We start from the raw sequence: 26,294 nt of genomic DNA on the forward strand, positions 1-26,294 counted from the left end.
TGACTTTGAACCTATCAAAGTCATCGAGCACTGCTCTCCTCTTCTAGAAAATCAGCTTATGCCCCATGAGCCATTCTCCAACTTGGTCTTCACATCTGAAAAAGAATAACAAGAGATTAACTAAGTGTCACTATTCTCTTATGGGCAATCATCTATAATCTAGAAGATGAATAAAGTGCAATGGTGCTGAAGGGGTCCACAGAATAAGCTTCATCATTACCAGCTTCCTCCAGAACCTTGATCAAGGTTGTGTTCTTTGGGACACGTTTGATATTAATCTTGATGTCAGTAAGTGAGAACCGCTTGAAGTTCATCCAGCATCAGACCATATCAGGGGCATCCAAAGTGTCTGGTTCACAGAATGCATCAAGTCAATGAGCGTTTAAATGCTTAACTATTCGATTACAACATGACAAATAATTAAGGCTTGTCTAGCTGGACATGTGGTTTGACAACCACAAGTAGTACATCACTTTTCAATGTTTAGTTGTACTAAAAAAATGTTGCATAATGGAACATACGGCTTCTCTGTTTAATAACCTAGAAGCCCTATGTATCTACATTAAAAAGCATATAGCATGTTTTTAGCACAAGTAATTGAGATCACTAACCACATCTGAATTAACCAATCGATTTTCCCTAGCATGCGCCTTGGCAATGCATAGCCGAGTCAGAGTAGGGGCGATAATGGATCACGATCCAAATGTCTCTTCACAATAAGTTAGGGCCCTTAACTAATTTTAGTTTAAAAATGAACAGGAATAGAGCCTAATCCTAACCTGAATCGATCCTTAAATTTTATAGTTTAAAATCTAAGCTACTTGGAGAACTATGGTTTGATTATAAACAGCTTATACCATCTAAATGAGCAACAGTATAGGGGATGGCCAAATTAGCAAAAGAATGTAGCTATTTTCCATTTTGTGCAATAGAAGAGTATCCTATCATCATCATCCTACAACTCTAGTTTGTCAACAATAGGATGCCTGCATGCTGATTCGCGTGTTCCAGTATCAGATCCTGAAATGAAAATGCACCAAACCCTACATATGGTAATCAACAGCAGCACACAACGAGGATACACATGCTAGCAGCATCCGAACCGAGACGCAAATCAGATCTACTTCCAGCTACCACGGCAGAGACAGAAAGAGATGAAAGGCGAGACGAGCTAGAGTGAGCTGAAACGAAACGTACCGTTCTTGGCCGGTGGTGTCCCAAATCTAGGCCTTGACGACCTTGCCGTCAACCTGGAGAGAGCGGGTGGCGAACTCGACGCCGATGGTGGACTTGGACTCGAGGCTGAACTCGTTGCACGTGAAGCGTGAGAGCAAGTTGGACTTGCCGACGCCGGAGTCGCCGATCAGGACCCTCCTGCCCGAAGTACCAAGTGAATCGTGGTAATGGGGATAGGGGATCTACGGGCGGATCCATGGCGCGTAGAGAGTGGTGAATGGATCGAGGTAATGGGGAGAGGAGATCGTGCACCTTCCATTGACGGCGAACCTTCCATGGCGATGGGGAGGATCGTGGGGAGGATCCGCGTGGGGGCCGAGCAGCGACGTCAGCAGGACCACGCTGTCGGCCTCGACGATGGCCTTGCTGACGGATTGGTGGGCGGTGGCGAGGGCGCGCAGCTCCCGCAGGGCCGCGATGCGGGCCTGGCCCTTGAGGGCGAGCAGGAGGGAGCTTTATGGTGGTCGCGATTAAGGGGATCCGATCGACGTCGTTGGGGATCCGCGGGCGGGCGCGGAGGGAGCGCGGGATCCGCGAGGATGGAAGGAGGGCAGAGGATGAGGGCGGAGGATGGAAGGAGCACGGCTGCGGGCGGAGGGTGGAAGGAGCGCGGCTGCTGGATGCGGCGCTGCCGCGGATGATGGAAGGAGCGCGACCGCGGGATGCGGGGATGTGGGGGAGGGTTCGGCCGTGGCGGATGCACGCTGCAGAACGTGCACCGCGGGGGGTGTGGACGCCTACAATACTGACATAATTAGTAGTAGAGATTTCCCATTGATTTCCCATGTATCATCCTCTATATTCCACTATAAGTTTATAGTATCACTAGCTAGTTGCACATACTTTGTTTATATATCATATAAATAGATATTGAGATAGTTAATTAGTTATTCAAATCTAATTATTGTTTATCTCTAAACACTAAGTTATATATGGTGTGGTCTAGTGGTTAGTCCCAATTTTTTGTAGCAGAAATGTGTGAGTTCGAGTGTTTGCTCTGGTAGAACTTGTCGGGTTGTGTGGGGCAGGTCCAAAGTGTCAACACGAAAGGTAAGATTATGGTAGATTTTTTGCGCGAGGCGCGGTAAGGTGCTGGACAGGCGCATTAGTTAGCTGCGTGGGGCGAGAGAATCTGTCTGGTGCTGGCCTAGAGTGTCAGTATGAGGATAAAGTCATTGTAGCATGTCCAAATTAGATTTTTAATAAAGTAGTGTAGATATAGATTTTATTTCTTATGAATGGTAGATAAACGGCGTGGTGGCTCTTGTCCTACGCGAAAGGTCTGTACGCATGATCACCATCAATGTTTCATGGTAGCGTGATGGCTCTATTCAGTGGTGTAGCTAAAATTTTAGTAATTAATAGATCAATTTATTTTTTCACAAACTAAATACAACAATAGATAAATAAGCATGTAATAAAAAATTTACCAAATATAGTTCATGTTTGGGATAACTACAGCTCTAGAAATTTTGGTGAAGTTGATAGAGCATGCTATTATGTGCTCCAGAAAAAATTGGAGTTCAAGTTGTGAGGTTTTAGAAAATATTTAGACAAGTCATTTTGTTTGTTATTTAGATTAAAATATTTTTAAAATTATTTGAAATGATATTATAAACATAACTCCACACTGGATCTAGAACTTGGAGTCATCCTAAACACCCTTCATAATATGGTCAAATAAAAAAGTTGTACAGTCATCTAACATTCTAAAATTTAAAAGTATAAAAGTCATCTAGCATCTTAAATATAAATAGTATAAAAAATAGCAAATACAATATGGTTGTATATGTGATACTACGCATATACGTATAATTATATAAGAATTGATCGATCGGGTATTATCGCTTGTTTTAGAACCAAATAGCCATCTCGTGCGGTGGTAGGCCTAGGATCCCAACTTCACATGTTATTGTGATGCGTTATGTCATCACCGTGGATGTGTTAAATAAATTAAACAAGATCGCACTTAATAGTAATATTTTTATACCTAATATTTTTTATACTAATACATAGTTGAATGGATTTTGGGTTGGGGCGGTCCGTGTCCCACACGGACCACCCTCTAGCTCTGCCACTGGCTCCGGTCCTCTTGATGTGGAAAGAGAGAAACTTATGTCAATGTGGGGGTGGATGGCGACATCCGCTGCGATCCATAAGGGGCTCATGTAGGCGTCGAATAAGGGGAGAAAACGATAAGGGTATCCCTTGAAGACATCCTAAACGATCAATTGAGCAATAAATAGCATGTTTGGACTATGTTTTCTATTTTAGACTGGGTATGTGGACTCTAGGCCACATGAGGCACGACTCAGGATGTGGCCCATATAGTGATATATGGTTTGAGCCTAGGGTCTAGGACATTCGTATTCGAAGAGCGAGCGAGTGGCCGAGCATCGTAGCAGGTGAGACCATGAGCACATGAGAGCGAGTATAATAACTGGTGGTAAGCCGACTAAATGCTGACATGGAAGAGAGAGCGGAGAGGATGCAAGTGAGTAGAAGTAAGCTGCAAATTAACAATCAGCTTATACATGGAAACCAGAAAAAAGAGACAGACAAGTGGACCATGTTTTAATGGTAACGGGCCAACCATTACACATATCAACTATAAGACAAGTTGCAGAGATTTTTATAGCCGACAATTGACTATATTATTAACCTATGTTGTTGGTTGCGTCTGCATGAGCGAGTGTCGCTGGGGGACAGGGTGGCACACATGGACTGGCTGGCACCACGACGCCATCTACAGCATGCGGGGACCTAGGACCGAGAGATGAGTGAAGGCCTGGAGCCACTACTACTTTGCTAACTAGAGTTTAGGTGTTGGTGTTGATGTAGTGCCACATTAAGGGTCGAGCAATTGGGGGATGTTTCGCTCCCGAGACTATATTTTAATCTCTATCACATCAGGTGTTTAAATGATAGTTAGAAGTGCGAAATATGGTCTGAATATAAAATTAATCAGACAACTAATGACTAACCGACAAGGCAAACCCAACAATCAGGTGTTTAAATGATAGTTAAAAGTGTGAAATATAGTCTGATTATAAAATTAATCAGACAATTGATGACTAACCGACAAGACAACCCCAATAAGTCTAATTATCATGTGATTCACCCATGTGATTCATCCATGTGATGTTATAGTGAATATTTTCTAACCATACATTAATTAAGCTTAAAAATTCATCTCGTCATTTATTCTTCATTTGCGTAATGAATTTTATAATTAGATTATATTTATTATTGTCGGGGACAATAATTAGGGGTACCCTCAAGGCTCCTAATTCTCAGCTGGTAACCCCCATCAACATAAAGCTGCAAAGGCCTGATGGGTGCGATTAAGTCAGGGATCAGTCCATTCAAGGGACTCGATCGCGCCTCGCCCGAGCCTAGCCTCGGACAAGGGCAGCCGACCCCGGAGGATCTCCGTCTCGCCCGAGGCCCCCCTCCAGCGGCGAACATATTTTCGGCTCGCCCGAGGCCTTGTCTTCGCCAAGAAGCAACCCTGACCAAATCGCTGCACCGACCGACCAAATCGCAGGAGCATTTAGTGCAAAGGTGGCCTGACACCTTTATCCTGACGCGCGCCTTCAGCCGACAGAGCCGAAGTGACCGCCGTCACTTCGCCGCTCCACTGACCGGTCTGATAGAAAGACAACGCCGCCTGCGCCGCTCCGACTGCGGTGCCACTTGACAGAGTGAGGCTGACATGCAGTCAGGCCCGGCCGCAGGCACCATAGGGAGCTCCGCTCCGCCCGACCCAGGGCTCGGACTCGGGCTAAGCCCCGGAAGACGGTGAACTTCGCTCCGCCCGACCCAGGGCTCGGACTCGGGCTAAGCCCCGGAAGACGGCGAACTCCGCTCCGCCCGACCCAGGGCTCGGACTCGGGCTAAGCCCCGGAAGACGGCGAACTCCGCTCCGCCCGACCCAGGGCTCGGACTCGGGCTAAGCCCCGGAAGACGGCGAACTCCGCTCCGCCCGACCCAGGGCTCGGACTCGGGCTAAGCCCCGGAAGACGGCGAACTCCGCTCCGCCCGACCCAGGGCTCGGACTCGGGCTAAGCCCCAGAAGACGACGAACTCCGCTCCGCCCGACCCAGGGCTCCGACTTGGGCTCAGCCCCAGAAGACGACGAACTCCGCTCCACCCGACCCCAGGGCTCGGACTCGACCTCGGCCACGAAAGACAGACTCGACCTCGGCTTCGGAGGAGCTTCCACATCACCCAACCTAGGGCGCAGACCAGCCACGTCAACAGGAGGCGTCATCATCACCCTACCCCGAGCTGACTCGGGCCACGGGGAACAAGACCGGCGTCCCATCTGGCTCGCTCCGCCAGATAGGCAATGATGGCGCCCCGCATACTCTGTGACGACGGCGGCTCTCAGCCCCCTTACGGAAGCAAGGGGACGTCAGCAGGGATTCAACAGCTCCGATAGTTGTCCCTCCGCCAGGCTCTAGCACTCCTCCGACAGCCACGACATCACACCAGCTGGGTGCCAAAATCTCTCTGGCTGCCACAACGGTATGTACTTAGGGCACTAGCTCTCCTCCGCTAGACACGTAGCACTCTGCTACACCCCCCATTGTACATCTGGATCCTCTCCTTACGCCTATAAAAGGAAGGACCAGGGCCCTATTAGAGAGGGTTGGCCGCGCGGGGACGAGGAGGAGACAGGCGCTCGCGTGAGGCCGCTCGCTCCCTCTCCCGCGTGGACGCTTGTAACCCCCTACTGCAAGCGCACCCGACCTGGGCGCGGGACGAACACGAAGGCCGCGGGATTTCCACCTCTCTCACGCCCATCTCCGTCCACCTCACTTCCCCCCTTCGCGCTCGGCCTCGCGTTGACCCATCTGGGCCGGGGCACGCGGCGACATTCACTCGTCGGCTTAGGGACCCCCCGGTCTTGAAACGCCGACAGTTGGCGCGCCAGGTAGGGGCCTGCTGCGTGTTGACGAACAGCTTCCCGTCAAGCTCCAGATGGGCAGTCTCCAGCAACCTCTCCAACCCGGGACGGTGCTCTGTTTCGGGAGTCTTGAGTTCATGTCCCTCGACGGCAGCTACGACATGATACTCATTCCACCGCCGGGCGACAGCGACAATGGCGGCCGACAGCCCGCCCGCCGGCGGCGGAATCGACGACATCTTCTCCGCGTGGTGGAAGAACAACCTTCGAGCTCACCCCGCCCTCTTCCCCGCCGACGGAGGGGAAGGCGGGGCAACCAAGGCCAAGCAAGAGGCAGCGCCTCGTCGGCTGTCGAGCGAGTCGATAGCGCCAGCACCCCAACGGGAGGCGCACCGGGCATCGACCTCACGCTTGAGACGAAGATGAGCGTCGTCTCCCCGCAACACGCCAATCCCGAGCAAATGGACGACGCCGGCACGCTCGCGGAAGGCTTGCTGGGTGTCACCCTCGTACCTGAGACGACGGTGCAGACAGTCCCCGACGTGACTTCATCACCGCCCGTCGACCAAGAGGTACCGACCGATTCCCATCCCACGTCTTTCGGATTCAGCCTCGACCCGCCTAGCAGCTTCGCTTTGGCGGGCGCTCTCGTAGAGGCGAGTCCAAACCCTCTGGGGTTTCGTATGCGGTCACCTTGGGACCGGCTGACGGACGTCTCCACCAACGGGCCCTCTGGGTCCGAGGAAGACGACGAGCCCAGCTTCTGTTGGGATTTCTCTGGACTTGGCAACCCCAGTGCCATGCGGGACTTCATGACCGCATGCGACTACTGCCTTTCCGACTGTTCCGACGGTAGCCATAGCCTCGGCGACGAGGACTGCGGCCCAAGCCGCGAATGTTTCCACGTCGATCTGGGGGGTCCCTCCGAAGGCAACCATCTCGGCATGCCGGAGGACGGTGATCTCCCTAGGCCGGTGCCTCGCGTTGACATCCCCCGGGAGCTAGTTGTGGTCCCCGTTCAGGTGGGGGGTCATGACCCACAGCTCGAGCAAATCCGCGGGGTGCAGGCCAGGCTCGACGAGGGAGCAGGAGCGCTTGAGCCGATCCGCCGGGACGTCGGGCAGGCATGGGCGGCTCAACCCCCAGCCGGAGAAATACGTCATCTACCCCAGGGCTTCCAGCACCGCATCGCCGACGATGTCAGGGTCAGGACGCCACCCGCATCCAGTGGGGTTGGCCAGAACCTGGCTGCATCATCAATGCTCCTCCGCTCGATGCCGGAGCCATCAACCACCGAGGGGCGGCGAATCCAGGGAGAGCTCAAGAATCTCCTGGAAGGCGCCGCGGTCCGACGAGCCGAGAGCTCTGCCTCCCGAAGGCAGGGGTACCCCTCAGAACCTCATGTCGCGACTTCCCGATTCATGCGGGAAGCCTCGGTCTACACCGGGCGCACGCGCAACACAGCGCCTGCGGCCCCGGGTCGCCTCGGCAACGAGCACCATCACCGCGACTGTCGGGCCCACCTCGACGAGAGGGTGCGCCGAGGCTACCACCCCAGGCGTGGGGGACGCTACGACAGCGGGAAGGATCGGAGCCCCTCGCCCGAACCACCCGGTCCGCAGGCCTTCAGCCGGGCCATACGACGGGCGCCGTTCCCGACCCGGTTCCGACCCCCGACTACTATCACAAAGTACTCGGGGGAGACGAGACCGGAACTGTGGCTCGCAGACTACCGTCTGGCCTGCCAACTAGGTGGAACGGACGATGACAACCTCATCATCCGTAACCTCCCCCCGTTTCTCTCCGACACCGCCCACGCCTGGTTGGAGCACCTGCCTCCGGGGCAGATCTCCAACTGGGACGACTTAGTCCAAGCTTTCGCCGGCAATTTCCAGGGCACGTACGTGCGCCCCGGGAATTCCTGGGACCTCCGAAGTTGCCGACAGCAACCGGGAGAGTATCTCCGGGACTACATCCGGTGATTCTCGAAGCAGCGCACCGAGCTGCCCAACATCACCAACTCGGATGTCATCGGCGCGTTCCTCGCTGGCACCACCTGCCGCGACCTGGTGAGCAAGCTGGGTCGCAAGACCCCCACCAGGGCGAGCGAGCTGATGGACATCGCCACCAAGTTCGCCTCCAGCCAGGAGGCGGTCAAGGCTATTTCTCGGAAGGACAAGCAGCCCCAGGGCCACCCATCGGAAGATGCCCCGAGGCGTCAACTCAGCGCGACGCCAAGAAGAAGGGCAAGAAGAAGTCGCAAGCGAAACGCGACGCCGCCGACGCGGACCTTGTCGCCGCCGCCGAGTACAAGAACCCTCGGAAACCCCCCGGAGGTGCCAACCTCTTCGACAAGATGCTCAAGGAGCCATGCCCCTATCACCAGGGGCCCGTCAAGCACACCCTTGAGGAGTGCGTCATGCTTCGGCGCCACTTCCACAGGGCCGAGCCACCCGCGGAGGGTGGCAGGGCCCATGAAAGGGAATTAGGCTTACACCTAGTCCCTAATTAATTTTGGTGGTTGAATTGCCCAACACAAAATTTATTGGACTAACTAGTTTGCCCAAGTGTATAGATTATACAGGTGTAAAAGGTTCACACTCAGCCAATAAAAAGATTAAGTTTTGGATTCAACAAAGGAGCAAAGGGACAACCGAAGGCACCTCTGGTCTGGCGCACCGGACTGTCCGGTGTGCCACCGGACAGTGTCCGGTGTGCCACCGGACATGTCCGGTGCACCAGAGGACTCCAACGCAAACTCGCCACCTTCGGGAATTTCCAGAGGCGACTCCGCTATAATTCACCGGACTGTCCGGTGTACATCGGACTGTCCGGTGTACACCGGACTGTCCTGTGTACACCGGACAGTGTCCGGTGCTCCAAAGGAGGTCGGCCTCAGGAACTCGCCAGCTTCGGGAAAACTCCAACGGCTAGTCCGCTAAAATTCACCGGACTGTCCGGTGTGCACCGGACTGTCCGGTGTGCACCGGACTGTCCGGTGCGACTCCGGAGCAACGGCTATCTCCGCGCCAACGGCTCTCTGCCGCGCATTTAATGCGCGCTCTGCGTGCGCAGAGGTCAGGCGCGCCCATTCCGGCACACCGGACAAGGAACAGTTGTTGTCCGGTGTGCACTGGACACCCTGGCGGGCCCACAAGTCAGAAGCTCCAACGGTCAGAATCCAACGGCGGTGATGACGTGGCAGGGGGCACCGGACTGTCCGGTGTGCACCGGACTGTCCGGTGCGCCATCGAACAGACAGCCTCCCAACGACCACATTTGGTGGGTGGGGCTATAAATACCCCAACCACCCCACCATTCATTGCATCCAAGTTTTCCACTTCTCAACCACTTACAAGAGCTAGGCATTCAATTCTAGACACATCAAAGAGATCAAATCCTCTCCAAATTCCACACAACGCCATAGTGACTAGAGAGAGTGATTTGCTTGTGTTCTTTCGAGCTCTTGCGCTTGGATTGCTTCTTTTCTTTCTCACTTGTTCTTGTGATCAAAGTTCCATTGTAATCAAGGCAAGAGGCACCAATTGTGTGGTGGCCCTTGCGGGGAAGTTTTGTTCCCGGCTTTGATTTGAGAAGAGAAGCTCACTCGATCCGTGGGATCGTTTGAGAGAGGGAAGGGTTGAAAGAGACCCGGCCTTTGTGGCCTCCTCAACGGGGAGTAGGTTTGCAAGAACCGAACCTCGGTAAAACAAATCCGCGTGTCACACTCTTTATTTGCTTGCGATTTGTTTTGCGCCCTCTCTCGCGGACTCGTTTATATTTCTAACGCCAACCCGGCTTGTAGTTGTGTTTATATTTGTAAATTTCAGTTTCGCCCTATTCACCCCCCCCCCCTCTAGGCGACTATCAATTGGTATCAGAGCCCGGTACTTCATTAGAGCCTAACCGCTCGAAGTGATGTCGAGAGATCACGCCAAGAAGGAGATGGAGACCGGCGAAAAGCCCACTACAAGCAACGGGAGCACTTCATCGGAAGAGTCCCGCACCAAACGGAGGGAGAAGAAGAAGAGCTCCTCCAACAAAGGAAAGGAGAAGAAATCTTCTTCTCACCACAAAGAGAAGAAGGAAAAATCTTCTTCCCACAAGCCGCATCGGAGTGGGGACAAACAAAAGAGGATGAGGAAAGTAGTCTACTACGAGACCGACACTTCATCAACATCAACCTCCGGCTCCGACGCGCCCTCCGTAACTTCTAAACGCCAAGAGCGTAAGAAGTTTAGTAAGATCCCCCTACACTACCCTCGCATTTCTAAACATGCACCTTTACTTTCCGTCCCATTAGGCAAACCACCAACTTTTGATGGTGAAGATTATGCTAGGTGGAGTGATTTAATGCGATTTCATCTAACCTCACTCCACAAAAGTATATGGGATATTGTTGAGTTTGGTGCACAGGTACCATCCGTAGGGGATAAGGATTATGATGAGGATGAGGTGGCCCAAATCGAGCACTTCAACTCTCAAGCGACTACAATACTCCTCGCCTCTCTAAGTAGAGAGGAGTATAACAAAGTGCAAGGGTTGAAGAGCGCCAAGGAGGTTTGGGATGTGCTCAAAACCGCACACGAGGGAGACGAGCTCACCAAGATCACCAAGCGGGAAACAATCGAGGGGGAGCTCGGTCGGTTCCGGCTTCGCAAAGGGGAGGAGCCACAACACATGTACAACCGGCTCAAGACCTTGGTGAACCAAGTGCGCAACCTCGGGAGCGTAAAGTGGGATGACCATGAGGTGGTTAAGGTTATTCTAAGATCTCTTATTTTCCTTAACCCTACTCAAGTTCAATTAATTCGTGGTAATCCTAGATATACTAAAATGACCCCCGAGGAAGTTATCGGGCATTTTGTAAGTTTTGAGTGCATGATCGAAGGCTCAAGGAAGATCAACGAGCTTGATGATCCATCTACATCCGAAGCTCAACCCGTCGCATTCAAGGCGACAGAGGAAAAGAAGGAGGAGGCTACACCAAGTCGATAACCAATAGACGCCTCCAAGCTCGACAATGAGGAAATGGCGCTCGTCATCAAGAGCTTCCGCCAAATCCTCAAGCAAAGGAGGGGGAAAGACTACAAGTCCCGCTCCAAGAAGGTTTGCTACAAATGTGGTAAGCCCGGTCACTTTATTGCTAAATGTCCCATATCTAGTGACAGTGACCGAGGCGACGACAAGAAGGGGAGAAGAAAGGAGAAGAAGAAGTACTACAAGAAGAAGGGCGGCGATGCTCATGTTTGTCGGGAGTGGGACTCCGACGAAAGCTCAAGCGACTCCTCCGACGACGAGGACGCCGCCAACATCGCCGTCACCAAGGGACTTCTCTTCCCCAACGTCGGCCACAAATGCCTCATGGCAAAGGACGGCAAAAGGAAGAAGGTAAAATCAAGATCCTCCACTAAATATGAAACCTCTAGTGATGAAAATGCTAGTGATGAGGAGGATAACTTGCGTACTCTTTTTGCCAATCTTAACATGGAACAAAAGGAAAAATTAAATGAATTAATTAGTGCTATTCATGAAAAGGATGACCTTTTGAATTCTCAAGAGGACTGTCTAATTAAAGAAAACAAGAAACATGTTAAGGTTAAAAATGCTTATGCTCTAGAAATTGAGAAATGTGAAAAATTATCTAGTGAGCTAAGCACTTGCCGTGAAATGATTGACAACCTTAGGAATGAAAATGCTAGTTTAAATGCTAAGGTTGATTCACATGTTTGTAATGTTTCAATTCCTAATCCTAGAGATAATAATGATGATCTGCTTGCTAGGATTGAAGAATTAAACATTTCTCTTGCTAGCCTTAGAGTAGAAAATGAAAATTTAATTGCTAAGGCTAAAGATTTTGATGTTTGCAAAGTTACAATTTCCGATCTTAGAGATAAAAATGATATTCTTCATGCTAAGATTGTTGAACTTAATTCTTGCAAACCATCTACATCTACCATTGAGCATGTCACTATTTGTACTAGATGTAGAGATATTAATGTTGATGCTATTCATGATCATATGACTTTAATTAAACAACAAAATGATCATATAGCAAAACTAGATGCAAAAATTGCCGAGCATAACTTAGAAAATGAAAAATTTAAATTTGCTCGTAGTATGCTTTATAATGGGAGACGCCCTGGCATCAAGGATGGCATTGGCTTCCAAAGGGGAGACAATGTCAAACTTAGTGCTCCTCCTAAAAGATGGTCTAATTTTGTAAAGGGCAAGGCTCCCATGCCTCAGGATAACGAAGGTTACATTTTGTACCCTGCCGGTTATCCCAAGAGCAAAATTAGGAGAATTCATTCTAGGAAGTCTCACTCTGGCCCTAATCATGCTTTCATGTATAAGGGTGAGACATCTAGTTCTAGGCAACCAACCCATGCTAAGTTGCCTAGAAAGAAAATTCCTAGTGCATCAAATGATCATAACATTTCATTTAAAACTTTTGATGCATCTTATGTGTTGACTAACAAATCCGACAAAGTAGTTGCCAAATATGTTGGGGGCAAGTACAAGGGGTCAAAGACTTGTGTTTGGGTACCCAAAGTTCTTGTGTCTAATGCCAAAGGACCCAAAACCATTTGGGTACCTAAAGTCAAGAACTAAACTTGTTTTGTAGGTTTATGCATCCGGGGGCTCAAGTTGGATACTCGACAGCGGGTGCACAAACCACATGACAGGGGAGAAGAAGATGTTCTCCTCCTATGAGAAAAACCAGGATCCCCAACGAGCTATCACATTCGGGGATGGAAATCAAGGTTTGGTCAAAGGTCTTGGTAAAATAGCTATATCTCCTCACCATTCTATTTCCAATGTTTTTCTTGTAGATTCTTTAGATTACAATTTGCTTTCCGTTTCACAATTATGTCAAATGGGCTACAACTGTCTTTTCACTGATATAAGTGTCACTGTCTTTAGAAGAAGTGATGATTCAATAGCATTTAAGGGTGTGTTAGAGGGTCAGCTATACTTAGTAGATTTTGATAGAGCTGAACTCGACACTTGCTTAATTGCTAAGACTAACATGGGTTGGCTCTGGCACCGCCGACTAGCTCATGTTGGGATGAAGAATCTTCATAAGCTTCTAAAGGGAGAACACATTTTAGGATTAACAAATGTTCATTTTGAGAAAGACAGGATTTGTAGCGCATGCCAAGCAGGAAAGCAAGTTGGCACTCATCATCCGCATAAGAACATAATGACGACCGACAGACCACTGGAGCTCCTACACATGGATCTATTCGGCCCGATCGCTTACATAAGCATCGGCGGGAGTAAGTACTGTCTAGTTATTGTGGATGATTATTCTCGCTTCACTTGGGTATTCTTCTTACAGGAAAAATCTCAAACCCAAGAGACCTTAAAAGGATTCTTGAGACGAGCTCAAAATGAGTTTGGCTTAAGGATCAAGAAAATTAGAAGCGACAACGGGACGGAGTTCAAAAATTCTCAAATCGAAGGCTTCCTTGAGGAGGAGGGCATCAAGCATGAGTTCTCTTCTCCCTACACCCCTCAACAAAATGGTGTAGTGGAGAGGAAGAATCAAACTCTACTGGACATGGCAAGGACCATGCTTGATGAGTACAAGACTTCGGATCGGTTTTGGGCTGAGGCGGTCAACACCGCCTGTTACGCCATCAACCGGTTGTATCTACACCGAATCCTCAAGAAGACATCATATGAACTCCTAACCGGTAAAAAGCCCAACATTTCATATTTTAGAGTTTTTGGTAGCAAATGCTTTATTCTTGTTAAAAGAGGTAGAAAATCTAAATTTGCTCCTAAAACTGTAGAAGGCTTTTTACTTGGTTATGACTCAAACACAAGGGCATATAGGGTCTTTAATAAGTCCACTGGACTAGTTGAAGTCTCATGTGACGTTGTGTTTGATGAGACTAACGGCTCTCAAGTAGAGCAAGTTGATCTTGATGAGATAGGTATTGAAGAGGCTCCGTGCATAGCGCTAAGGAACATGTCCATTGGGGATGTGTGTCCTAAGGAATCCAAAGAGCCTCCAAATGCACAAGATCAACCATCCTCCTCCACGCAAGCATCTCCACCAACTCAAAATGAGGATGAAGCTCAAGTTGATGAAGTAGAAGATCAAGCAAATGAGCCACCTCAAGATGACGGCAATGATCAAGGGGGAGATGCAATTGAGGAAGACAAGGAGGATGAAGAACAACGGCCGCCACACCCAAGAGTCCACCAAGCAATTCAACGAGATCACCCCGTCGACACCATCCTCGGTGACATTCATAAGGGGGTAACTACTCGATCTCGTGTTGCACATTTTTGTGAACATTACTCTTTTGTTTCCTCTATTGAGCCACACAAGGTAGAGGAAGCACTTCAAGATTCGGATTGGGTGGTGGCGATGCAAGAGGAGCTCAACAACTTCACTAGGAATGAGGTATGGCATTTAGTTCCACGTCCTAATCAAAATGTTGTAGGAACCAAATGGGTCTTCCGCAACAAGCAAGATGAGCATGGTGTGGTGACAAGGAACAAAGCTCGACTTGTGGCCAAGGGATACTCCCAAGTCGAAGGTTTGGATTTCGGTGAAACCTATGCACCCGTAGCTAGGCTTGAGTCAATTCGTATATTATTAGCCTATGCTACTTACCATGGCTTTAAGCTTTATCAAATGGACGTGAAAAGTGCCTTCCTCAATGGACCAATCAAGGAAGAGGTCTATGTTGAGCAACCTCCCGGCTTTGAAGACAGTGAGTATCCTAACCATGTCTATAAGCTCTCTAAGGCGCTTTATGGGCTCAAGCAAGCCCCAAGAGCATGGTATGAATGCCTTAGGGATTTCCTTATTGCTAATGGCTTCAAAGTCGGTAAAGCCGATCCTACTCTATTCACTAAAACTCTTGAAAATGATTTGTTTGTATGCCAAATCTATGTTGATGATATTATATTTGGGTCTACTAACGAATCTACATGTGAAGAGTTTAGTAGGATCATGACACAAAAATTCGAGATGTCTATGATGGGGGAGTTGAAGTATTTTCTAGGATTCCAAGTCAAGCAACTCCAAGAGGGCACCTTCCTAAGCCAAACGAAGTACACTCAAGATATTCTAAACAAATTTGGGATGAAGGATGCCAAGCCCATCAAGACACCCATGGGAACTAATGGGCATCTCGACCTCGACACGGGAGGTAAGTCCGTGGATCAAAAGGTATACCGGTCGATGATAGGTTCATTACTCTATTTATGTGCATCTCGACCGGACATTATGCTTTCCGTTTGCATGTGTGCAAGATTCCAATCCGACCCTAAGGAATCCCACCTTACGGCCGTAAAACGAATCTTGAGATATTTGGCTTATACTCCTAAGTTTGGGCTTTGGTACCCTCGGGGATCCACATTTGATTTGATTGGTTATTCGGATGCCGATTGGGCAGGGTGCAAAATCAATAGGAAGAGCACATCGGGGACTTGCCAGTTCTTGGGAAGATCCTTGGTGTCTTGGGCTTCAAAGAAGCAAAATTCGGTCGCTCTTTCCACCGCCGAAGCCGAGTACATTGCCGCAGGCCATTGTTGCGCGCAATTGCTTTGGATGAGGCAAACCCTGCGGGACTACGGTCACAAATTAACCAAAGTCCCTTTGCTATGTGATAATGAGAGTGCAATCAAAATGGCCGACAATCCCGTCGAGCATAGCCGCACTAAGCACATAGCCATTCGATATCACTTTCTTAGGGATCACCAACAAAAGGGAGATATCGAGATTTCTTATATTAACACTAAAGATCAATTAGCCGATATCTTTACCAAGCCTCTTGACGAACAAACTTTTACCAAACTTAGGCATGAGCTCAATATTCTTGATTCGCGCAATTTCTTTTGCTAGATTGCACACATAGCTCATTTATATACCTTTGATCATATCTCTTTTATATGCTATGACTAATGTGTCTTCAAGTCTATCTCAAACCAAGTCATAGGTATATTGAAAGGGAATTGGAGTCTTCGGCAAAGACAAAGGCTTCCACTCCGTAACTCATGCTTCGCCGACGCTCCAAGTCACTCTCCATTCTTGGGAGAGAAAGCATGAGCACCAAGAAGAGGATTTTGTCTTTGGGGAGAAAGTAAGAGCCCAAAGCAAAAGACCGAACTTCGTCTTTGGTATAATCTTAACTCATTTATTTATGACCAAAGGGGAAGATAGCACTTCGAGGGCTCTAATGATTCCGTTTTTGGCGATTCATGCCAAAAAGGGGGAGAAATGAGCCCAAAGCAAAAGGACCGCACCACCACCAAACTTAGTGTTGAATATTTTCAATTGGTATCCTATTGTGTTCAAAAGGGGGTGAAGTAGTATTTCAAAAATGGTATATCAAAACCCTCTTGAACACTAAGAGGTGGATCTCTTTTAGGTGGAGTTTTGTTCAGTCAAAGGAAAAGCATTTGAAACAGAGTGAGAAAATTTCAAATCTTGAAAATGCTGTGCAAAACTCTTATTCACTACCTTTGACTATTTGCAAAAGAATTTTGAAAAGGATTTACAAAAGAGTTTGCAAAAACAAAACATGTGGTGCAAACGTGGTCCAAAATGTTATATAAGAAAGAAACAATCCATGCATATCTTGTAAGTATTAATATTGGCTAAATTCCAAGCAACCTTTACACTTACATTATGCAAACTAGTTCAATTATGCACTTCTATATTTGCTTTGGTTTGTGTTGGCATCAATCACCAAAAAGGGGGAGATTGAAAGGGAATTAGACTTACACCTAGTCCCTAATTAATTTTGGTGGTTGAATTGCCCAACACAAAATTTATTGGACTAACTAGTTTGCCCAAGTGTATAGATTATACAGGTGTAAAAGGTTCACACTCAGCCAATAAAAAGATTAAGTTTTGGATTCAACAAAGGAGCAAAGGGACAACCGAAGGCACCTCTGGTCTGGCGCACCGGACTGTCCGGTGTGCCACCGGACAGTGTCCGGTGTGCCACCGGACAGTGTCCGGTGAACCACCGGACATGTCCGGTGCACCAGAGGACTCCAACGCAAACTCGCCACCTTCGGGAATTTCCAGAGGCGACTCCGCTATAATTCACCGGACTGTCCGGTGTACACCGGACTGTCCGGTGTACACCGGACAGTGTCCGGTGCTCCAAGGGAGGTCGGCCTCAGGAACTCGCCAGCTTCGGGAAAACTCCAACGGCTAGTCCGCTAAAATTCACCGGACTGTCCGGTGTGCACCGGACTGTCCGGTGCGACTCCGGAGCAACGGCTATCTCCGCGCCAACGGCTCTCTGCCGCGCATTTAATGTGCGCTCTGCGTGCGCAGAGGTCAGGCGCGCCCATTCCGGCACACCGGACAAGGAACAGTTGTTGTCCGGTGTGCACCGGACACCCTGGCGGGCCCACAAGTCAGAAGCTCGAACGGTCAGAATCCAACGGCAGTGATGACGTGGCAGGGGGCACCGGACTGTCCGGTGTGCACCGGACTGTCCGGTGCGCCATCGAACAGACAGCCTCCCAACGACCACATTTGGTGGGTGGGGCTATAAATACCCCAACCACCCCACCATTCATTGCATCCAAGTTTTCCACTTCTCAACCACTTACAAGAGCTAGGCATTCAATTCTAGACACATCAAAGAGATCAAATCCTCTCCAAATTCCACACAACGCCATAGTGACTAGAGAGAGTGATTTGCTTGTGTTCTTTCGAGCTCTTGCGCTTGGATTGCTTCTTTTCTTTCTCACTTGTTCTTGTGATCAAAGTTCCATTGTAATCAAGGCAAGAGGCACCAATTGTGTGGTGGCCCTTGCGGGGAAGTTTTGTTCCCGACTTTAATTTGAGAAGAGAAGCTCACTCGATCCGTGGGATCGTTTGAGAGAGGGAAGGGTTGAAAGAGACCCGGCCTTTGTGGCCTCCTCAACGGGGAGTAGGTTTGCAAGAACCGAACCTCGGTAAAACAAATCCGCGTGTCACACTCTTTATTTGCTTGCGATTTGTTTTGCGCCCTCTCTCGCGGACTCGTTTATATTTCTAACGCCAACCCGCCTTGTAGTTGTGTTTATATTTGTAAATTTCAGTTTCGCCCTATTCACCCCCCCTCTAGGCGACTATCAGCCCACGACGACGATAAGAAGGAAGATCACCAAGCAGGATAGTTCCCCGAGGTCCGCGACTGCTTCATGATCTACGGTGGGCAAGCGGTGAATGCCTCGGCTCGGCACCGCAAGCAAGAGCGCCGGGAGGTCTGTTCGGTGAAGGTGGCGGCGCCGGTCTACCTAGACTGGTCCGACAAGCCCATCACCTTCGACCAAGCCGACCACCCCGACCATGTGCCGAGCCCGGGAAAATACCCGCTCGTCGTCGACCCCGTCATCGGCGACGTCAGGCTCACCAAGGTCTTCATGGACGGAGGCAGCAGCCTCAACATCATCTACGCCGAGACCCTCGGGCTCCTGCGTGTCGATCTGTCCTCCGTCCGGGCAGGCGCTGCGCCCTTCCATGGGATCATTCCCGGGAAGCGCGTCCAGCCCCTCGGACAACTCGACCTTCCCGTCTGCATCGGAACACCCTCCAACTTCCGAAGGGAGACCCTGACGTTCGAGGTGGTCGGGTTCCGAGGAACCTACCACGCGGTACTGGGAAGACCATGCTACGCGAAGTTCATGGCCGTCCCCAACTACACCTACCTGAAGCTCAAGATGTCGGGCCCCAACGGGGTCATCACCGTCGGCCCCACGTACAAACACGCGTTCGAATGCGACGTGGAGTGCGTGGAGTACGCCGAGGCCCTCGCCGAGTCCGAGGCCCTCATCGCCGACCTGGAGAGCCTCTCTAAGGAGGTGCCAGACGTGAAGCGTCATGCCGGCAACTTTGAGCCAGCGGAGACGGTTAAGGTCGTCCCCCTCGACCTCGGCGGCGACGCCTCCAAGCAGATCCGGATCGGCTCCGGGCTCGATCCCAAATAGGAAGCAGTGCTCGTCGACTTTCTCCGCGCGAACGCCGACGTCTTCGCGTGGAGTCCCTCAGACATGCCCGGCATACCGAGGGATGTCGCCGAGCACTCGCTGGACATCCGAGCCGGAGCCCGACCCGTCAAGCAGCCTCTACGCCGATTCTACGAGGAAAAGCGCAGGGCCATAGGCGAGGAGATCCACAAGCTAATGGCGGCAGGGTTCATCAAAGAGGTATTCCATCCCGAATGGCTTGCCAACCCTGTACTTGTGAGAAAGAAAGGGGGGAAATGGCGGATGTGTGTAGACTACACTGGTCTGAACAAAGCATGTCCGAAGGTTCCCTACCCTCTGCCTCGCATCGATCAAATCGTGGATTCCATTGCTGGGTGCGAAACCCTGTCTTTCCTCGATGCCTACTCAGGGTATCACCAAATCAGGATGAAAGAGTCCGACCAGCTCGCGACTTCTTTCATCACACCCTTCGGCATGTACTGCTATGTCACCATGCCGTTTGGCTTGAGGAATGCGGGCGCGACGTACCAGCGGTGCATGAACCATGTGTTCGGCGAACACATTGGCCGCACGGTCGAGGCCTACGTCGATGACATCGTAGTCAAGACGAGGAAAGCCTCCGACCTCCTTTCCGATCTCGAAGTGACATTCCGATGTCTCAAGGCGAAAGGTGTCAAGCTCAATCCCGAAAAGTGTGTCTTCGGGGTGCCCCGAGGCATGCTCTTGGGGTTCATCGTCTCTGAGCGGGGCATCAAAGCCAACCCGGAGAAGATCGCAGCCATCACCAGCATGGGGCCCATCAAGGACTTGAAAGGCGTACAGAGGGTCATGGGATGTCTCGCGGCTCTGAGCCGCTTCATCTCACGCCTCGGCGAAAGAGGTCTACCTCTGTACCGCCTCTTAAGGAAGGCCGAGTGCTTCACTTGGACCCCTGAGGCCGAGGAAGCCCTCGGGAACCTGAAGGCGCTCCTTACGAAGGCGCCTATCTTGGTGCCCCCAGCTGCCGGAGAAGCCCTCTTGGTCTACATCGCCGCGACCACTCAGGTGGTTAGCGCCGCGATTGTGGTCGAGAGGCAAGAAGAAGGGCATGCATTGCCCGTTCAGAGGCCAGTCTACTTCGTCAGCGAGGTACTGTCCGAAACCAAGATCCGCTACCCACAAGTTCAGAAGCTGCTGTATGCGGTGATCCTGACACGGCGGAAGTTGCGACACTACTTCGAGTCTCATCCGGTAACTGTGGTGTCATCCTTCCCCCTGGGGGAGATCATCCAGTGCCGGGAGGCCTCGGGTAGGATTGCAAAGTGGGTGGTGGAAATCATGGGTGAGACAATCTCGTTCGCCCCTCGGAAGGCCATCAAGTCCCAGGTCCTGGCAGACTTCATGGCCGAATGGGTCGACACCCAGCTACCGACAGCTCCGATCCAACCGGAGCTCTGGACCATGTTCTTCGACGGGTCGCTGATGAAGACAGGAGCCGGTGCAGGCCTACTCTTCATCTCGCCCCTCGGGAAGCACCTACGCTACGTGCTACGCCTCCATTTCTCGGCATCCAACAATGTGGCTGAGTACGAGGCTCTGGTCAACGGATTGCGGATCGCCATCGAGCTAGGGGTCCGACGCCTCGACGCTCGCGATGACTCGTAGCTCGTCATCAACCAAGTCATGAAGAACTCCCACTGCCGCGACCCGAAGATGGAGGCCTATTGCGATGAAGTTCGGCGCCTGGAAGACAAGTTCTACGGGCTCGAGCTCAACCACATCGCCCGACGCTACAACGAGACTGCGGACGAGCTGGCTAAAATAGCCTCGGGGCGAACAGCAGTTCCCCCGGACGTCTTCTCCCGAGACCTGCATCAACCCTCCGTCAAGATCGACGACACGCCCGAACCTGAGGCACCCTCGGCCCAACCCGAGGTACCCTCGGCACAGTCCGAGGCACCCTCGGCTCGACCCGAGGCACCCTCGGTTCGGCCCGAGATACCCTCGGCCCCCGAGGGCGAGACGCTGCGCGTCGAGGGGGAGCAAAGCGGTGTCACGCCTGATCAAAACTGGCAGACCCCGTACCTGCAATATCTCCACCAAGGAGAGCTACCCTCCGACCGGGCCGAAGCTCGGCGGGTGGCGCGGCGCGCCAAGTCGTTCGTCTTGCTGGGAGATGAGAAGGAGCTCTACCACCGCAGCCCCTCTGGCATCCTCCAGCGATGCATCTCCATCGCCGAAGGTCAGGAACTCCTGCGAGAGATACACTCGGGGGCTTGCGGCCATCACGCAGCGCCTCGAGCCCTTGTCGAGAATGCTTTCCGACAAGGCTTCTACTGGCCCACGGCGGTGGCCGACGCCACTAGAATTGTCCGCGCCTGCGAAGGGTGTCAGTTCTACGCAAGGCAGACCCACCTGCCCGCTCAAGCTCTGCAGACGATACCCATCACCTGGCCCTTTGCTGTGTGGGGTCTGGACCTTGTCGGCCCCTTGCAGAAGGCACCCGGGGGCTACACGCACCTGTTGGTCGCCATCGACAAATTCTCCAAGTGGATCGAGGTCCGACCCCTAAACAGCATCAGGTCCGAGTAGGCGGTGGCGTTCTTCACCAACATCATCCATCGTTTCGGGGTCCCGAACTCTATCATCACCAACAACGGCACCCAGTTCACCGGCAGAAAGTTCCTGGACTTCTGCAAGGATCACCACATCCGGGTGGACTGGGCCGCCGTAGCTCACCCCATGTCAAATGGGCAAGTAGAGCGTGCCAACGGCATGATTCTACAAGGGCTCAAGCCTCGGATCTACAACGACCTCAACAAGTTTGGCAAGCGATGGATGAAGGAACTCCCCTCGGTGGTCTGGAGCCTGAGGACAACACCGAGCCGAGCCACGGGCTTCACGCCGTTCTTTCTGGTCTACGGGGCCGAGGCCGTCTTGCCCACAGACCTGGAATACGGCTCCCCGAGGACAAGGGCCTATGCCAGCCAAAGCAACCAAGCTAGTCGAGAAGACTCGTTGGACCAGCTGGAAGAGGCTCGGGACAGGGCCTTACTACACTCGGCTCGGTACCAGCAGTCCATGCGACGCTACCACGCCTGAGGGGTCCGGTCCCAAGACCTCCAGGTGGGCGACCTGGTGCTTCGACTACGACAAGACGCCCGAGGGCGGCACAAGCTCACATTCCCCTGGGAGGGGCCGTTCGTCATCGCCAAAGTTCTGAAGTCCGGAACGTACAAGCTGGCCAACAATCAAGGCGAGGTCTACAGCAACGCTTGGAACATCCAACAGCTACGTCGCTTCTACCCTTAAGATGTTTTCAAGTTGTTCATATACCTCGCTCCCACGCAAAGTTTAGTCATCAAGGAAGGGTCGGCCTCGCCTCGGCAAAACCGACCCTCCCTCGGGGGCTAAAAGGGGGGAACCCCCTCTGCGTCGAATTTTTTCCTCGAAAAAAGATCCCTTCTGCAAGAATGTCTTTCGTGCTTTTTGACTACTTCGAAAGTGGATCCTGAAAACGACGGAGTACACGTAAGCAGCCAAGGCTGACCGAGCCGAGGGACTCCTACGCCTCCGGGATACGGATACCTCACTCATCACCTTCTGCGATAAGTAACTCACTTTCGGATAAGTGATTCCGCGGACCGAACAAGTCTTCACGTTCGGAAGCTCTTCTGCCGGAGCGATTCTTCGAGCCTTCTCGACTGCGTCGGCGACAGAACCCCATGGACGGGTAAGAGTGCGCGTAAGCGGCAAGGCCGACCGAGCCGAGGGACTCCTACGCCTCCGGGATACGGATACCTCACTCGTCACCTTCCGTGAGAAGCAGCTCTCGCTCGCACAAACAATTCTGTTACCGACAAAAAAAGTCCGGGTACTCGAAACAAGAGGAAAAGAGACGCAACTTTACAACACGGCGAGGGCGTGTTTTGGCCTCGGCGGCCGCAGGAAACACACGCTACAAGACAATCCGATCCTGCAGGCTCGAATCTTGACGCTTGAAGGGAGCAGCAGCACCCTCGGCGTCGACAACACCTTCGGCGAGGTCCGACCTAGCCTCGGACGGCGACGCGGTCCGAAGATCTCCACTCTGAATGACGACGTCATCGCCATGCCCGGGCCATCGCCGCCAGGGTCTTCTCCGGGAATCCGGCCCGAGCAGGCGGCTCGGCCGGTCACCCCGGGGCCTCGGCCAGCTGTCCTCCGAGGACGTCAGCCCGACCCGAGGCCTCGGCTGGTCAAGTCCGGCGTCGGTCCCGCTAACGGACGACCCGGCCAGGCTCCGGCCGACCAGGTCTTCTTTTTGAGCCAACTCTGCCTCTGTTCGCGCTGACACCGCTACCCCTGGCCTCGGCTCATCGAAGAGCGGCCGAGGGGTTCCTTTAACTGAGCAAGAGAAGCCTCGGACAACAAGGCTGACCGAGCCGAGGGACTCCTACGCCTCCGGGATACGGATACCTCACTCGTCACCTTTACACGGGGCGACTCATGCTTGGTGAAGCGGTTCAGACAACCAACAGACGAGTCTTGGTGCTAGAAAATGAGGAAAAAACACGGCTCCGTGCCGAAATTACATACACGTTCAGGCCTCGACAGCCACAATGAACAAAAACACTGGCATTCAAAGTGCCATTACAAACGGAACTCCGGTTCCACCTCCGCAGGTACGAACAACCCCACTTGATGGAGGGGGGGCCTGCGGAGCAACAGAAGAACGACGGGCGGCTCGCCGTCGCCCGCTCCAGCAGCAACGACGACGACCCCCGCTCCGGGTGGCCGAATTGCAGCAGCGAGGGCCTCAGGGCGGATGCTGCTGCAATCTTGCCCTCGCCCATGCCGACGCTCGAGGGGCGAGGACAAGTACAAAGAGCCGGAGGCCCGAAGCGCGGATGGTGGCGGTGATCCCGTCGGCAACGGGGACTTCTCGAGCCGCCTCCACCTCGGCACCGACGACAGGGGCCGTCAGCCCTCCGGCAGATCCCCACTCAGATCCTCTCGGACGAGTGGGGCACCGACCTCCGCCTGGAGGCGCCGTACCGGTGCAAAGGCAGGACCGCCCCAGAACACGAACGCCGCCCTGGCAGCGCGCGATATCCTGGGCGGTCCTCCCGTGCACACGGCGCGGCAGCCGCCTTCCGGCAGGAGGGGGCACCGGGAGCCAAGCCGACGAGCCCGACGCAGACGACGCCCGCCGTCGACCGGCCCCGCGTTGTCGAAGTCCGACCCGCCCGCAGGGCCAGTGAGCGCCCTCTCCCTCGAACGCCGAAGGAGAGGCCGACCGACGAACCCGCGCGGGAGGTAGAGCTCCGGCTCAGCCCGGCCTCCACCCCAGCGAGGATGATGAACATCCTTGAAGCTGAGGGTGGGACCAAGATCGCAGCCCGGCTTGCTTCTCCCCACCCAGGGGCTGGTAGTCACCATCTTGGGTGACCGCCGGTGGAGGGGTGCAACCGGGCTGCATGATGAAAATCCTTGAAGCCGAACGATGGCTGAAAGGTACCAACTCCCACAGAGTTGCGTTCCTCCAACGACGAGGCGGAAAGACGGCGGGTATCCCCCATCTGGGGGTTTGGAAGGTGGAAAGACACGATGCATAAGGGAGCGCGAAGACATGGTCGCCTTCCAAGGGGGTCACCCTCCTTTTAAAGGCGACTCTCCCTACTTGCGTCCCCAGCCGTCGTGGGCTGAGTCTTCTCCAACACACTCCAAGGACCTCCCCTACGGCGCGGGGGCTGGGTCCCACACGTCATGTAAGCCGGCTCAGAGCAGAAGAAGCCAAACCGCCGTGCGCGGTGCGTACAACCGCCCAGCGGTTACAGGCGGCCCTCCACTTTTGCCCAGACCAGCAGGCGAAAGGGCGGGCAGCCATGCAGGCGGCATGCAACCGCCCCAAGTGGGCGCACTTCTCCGACTCCCAACACGCCCGGCATGGAGGCCCAGGCCCACGCGTCATGCAACCGGCGCGCCGAATGCTTCGTGCATGCAGCTGCACCGCCACCTGCGCCACCACCGCGCCTCCTCGACTGCGGAACCAATACCGCGACTCGAGGCGACCCAGCGCACGACCCAGCAGCGCCAGCCTGGCGCGACGGTCAATGCGGCCAAAAATGGGCCTGCAGTAATGGCGGTGGCAGGCGGGCAGGAGCAGCGGTCACGTCGTCAGCCAAACCTACGTCCCATCCAGGGGCGACGAGAGAACCCTCTCTCACGGCGTGAAGACAACGCGCCCGTGTTCCGTTCCTCGAACGGCTCGCGCACGCGCAACGACCGCCTCGCGAACCACTCGCCCCATCGCATTAACTCCGCGGCGGGACAGGCGGCGCCTCTGGCAGGAGAAGCGGGCGATGCTTCGCCTTCGCCATAATGACCGCGTCAGAAAAGGTACGCCACATCGTTCGATTTCGTATCCTTTCCCTTTTTCCTCTTTCTCTCTCTTGCAATAGGGACCGGGAAAGGGGGATACCCCGAAAAGGATCCTTCCCTGTGAAGGAACCAGGCTCCGAGCCTCCCTACTGATCAGAGGTTCGAAGGCTGGCCCCTCGGAAGGGTTCAACAGCCGCCTCAGAGCGCGTGGGCTCCACCCCCACTACTGGTCAGAGGTTCGAAGGCCGGCCCCTCGGAAGGGTTCAACGGTCGCCTCAGGCTACTCGGGCTCCGCGCCCACTACTGATCAGGGGTTCGAAGGCTGGCCCCCGAAGGGTTCACAGCTGCCCCAGACACAGAGCGAGGGATGACCATGGGTACGTTCGATACATAACCAAGGCTCGGGCTGCGCTCCCGAGGTACCCTAGGACATTTCCGAGACCAGCGGGAACGATCTTGTAACGGAATCCCATCAGAGGGAGGCATCGAGCCCTCGGACCCCGTCGCTAGGGGACCGGGTCCGGCAGATCACCCGCAGGTACTTTTGGGCGAGCCTCTAGGCCCCTAGCCGACCCCTAACGAACGGGGCACGAACGTCCACTCGGATCACCCGCCTGCAGCTCACCGGAGACACCATGTTCGGCGCCCACCGAGGGCAACATGGCGCTCTCCCCCTCCTCCTTGCGGAAAGGCGACGCAAGGGCGTATGTAAAAAAGTCGAGTATGTCCCTGATCGCCCTCTCGCCCTGTGCAGAGGCTCGGGGGCTGCTCTCGCAAACCCGGCTCCGGCCACGCCGTTGACAGCGTCAACATACCAGCCCGAGAACTTGGGACCCGACCGTAC

Source organism: Zea mays, chromosome 2, assembly GCF_902167145.1.
Source record: "Zea mays cultivar B73 chromosome 2, Zm-B73-REFERENCE-NAM-5.0, whole genome shotgun sequence".
In the NCBI taxonomy this organism is placed as follows: domain Eukaryota; kingdom Viridiplantae; phylum Streptophyta; class Magnoliopsida; order Poales; family Poaceae; genus Zea; species Zea mays.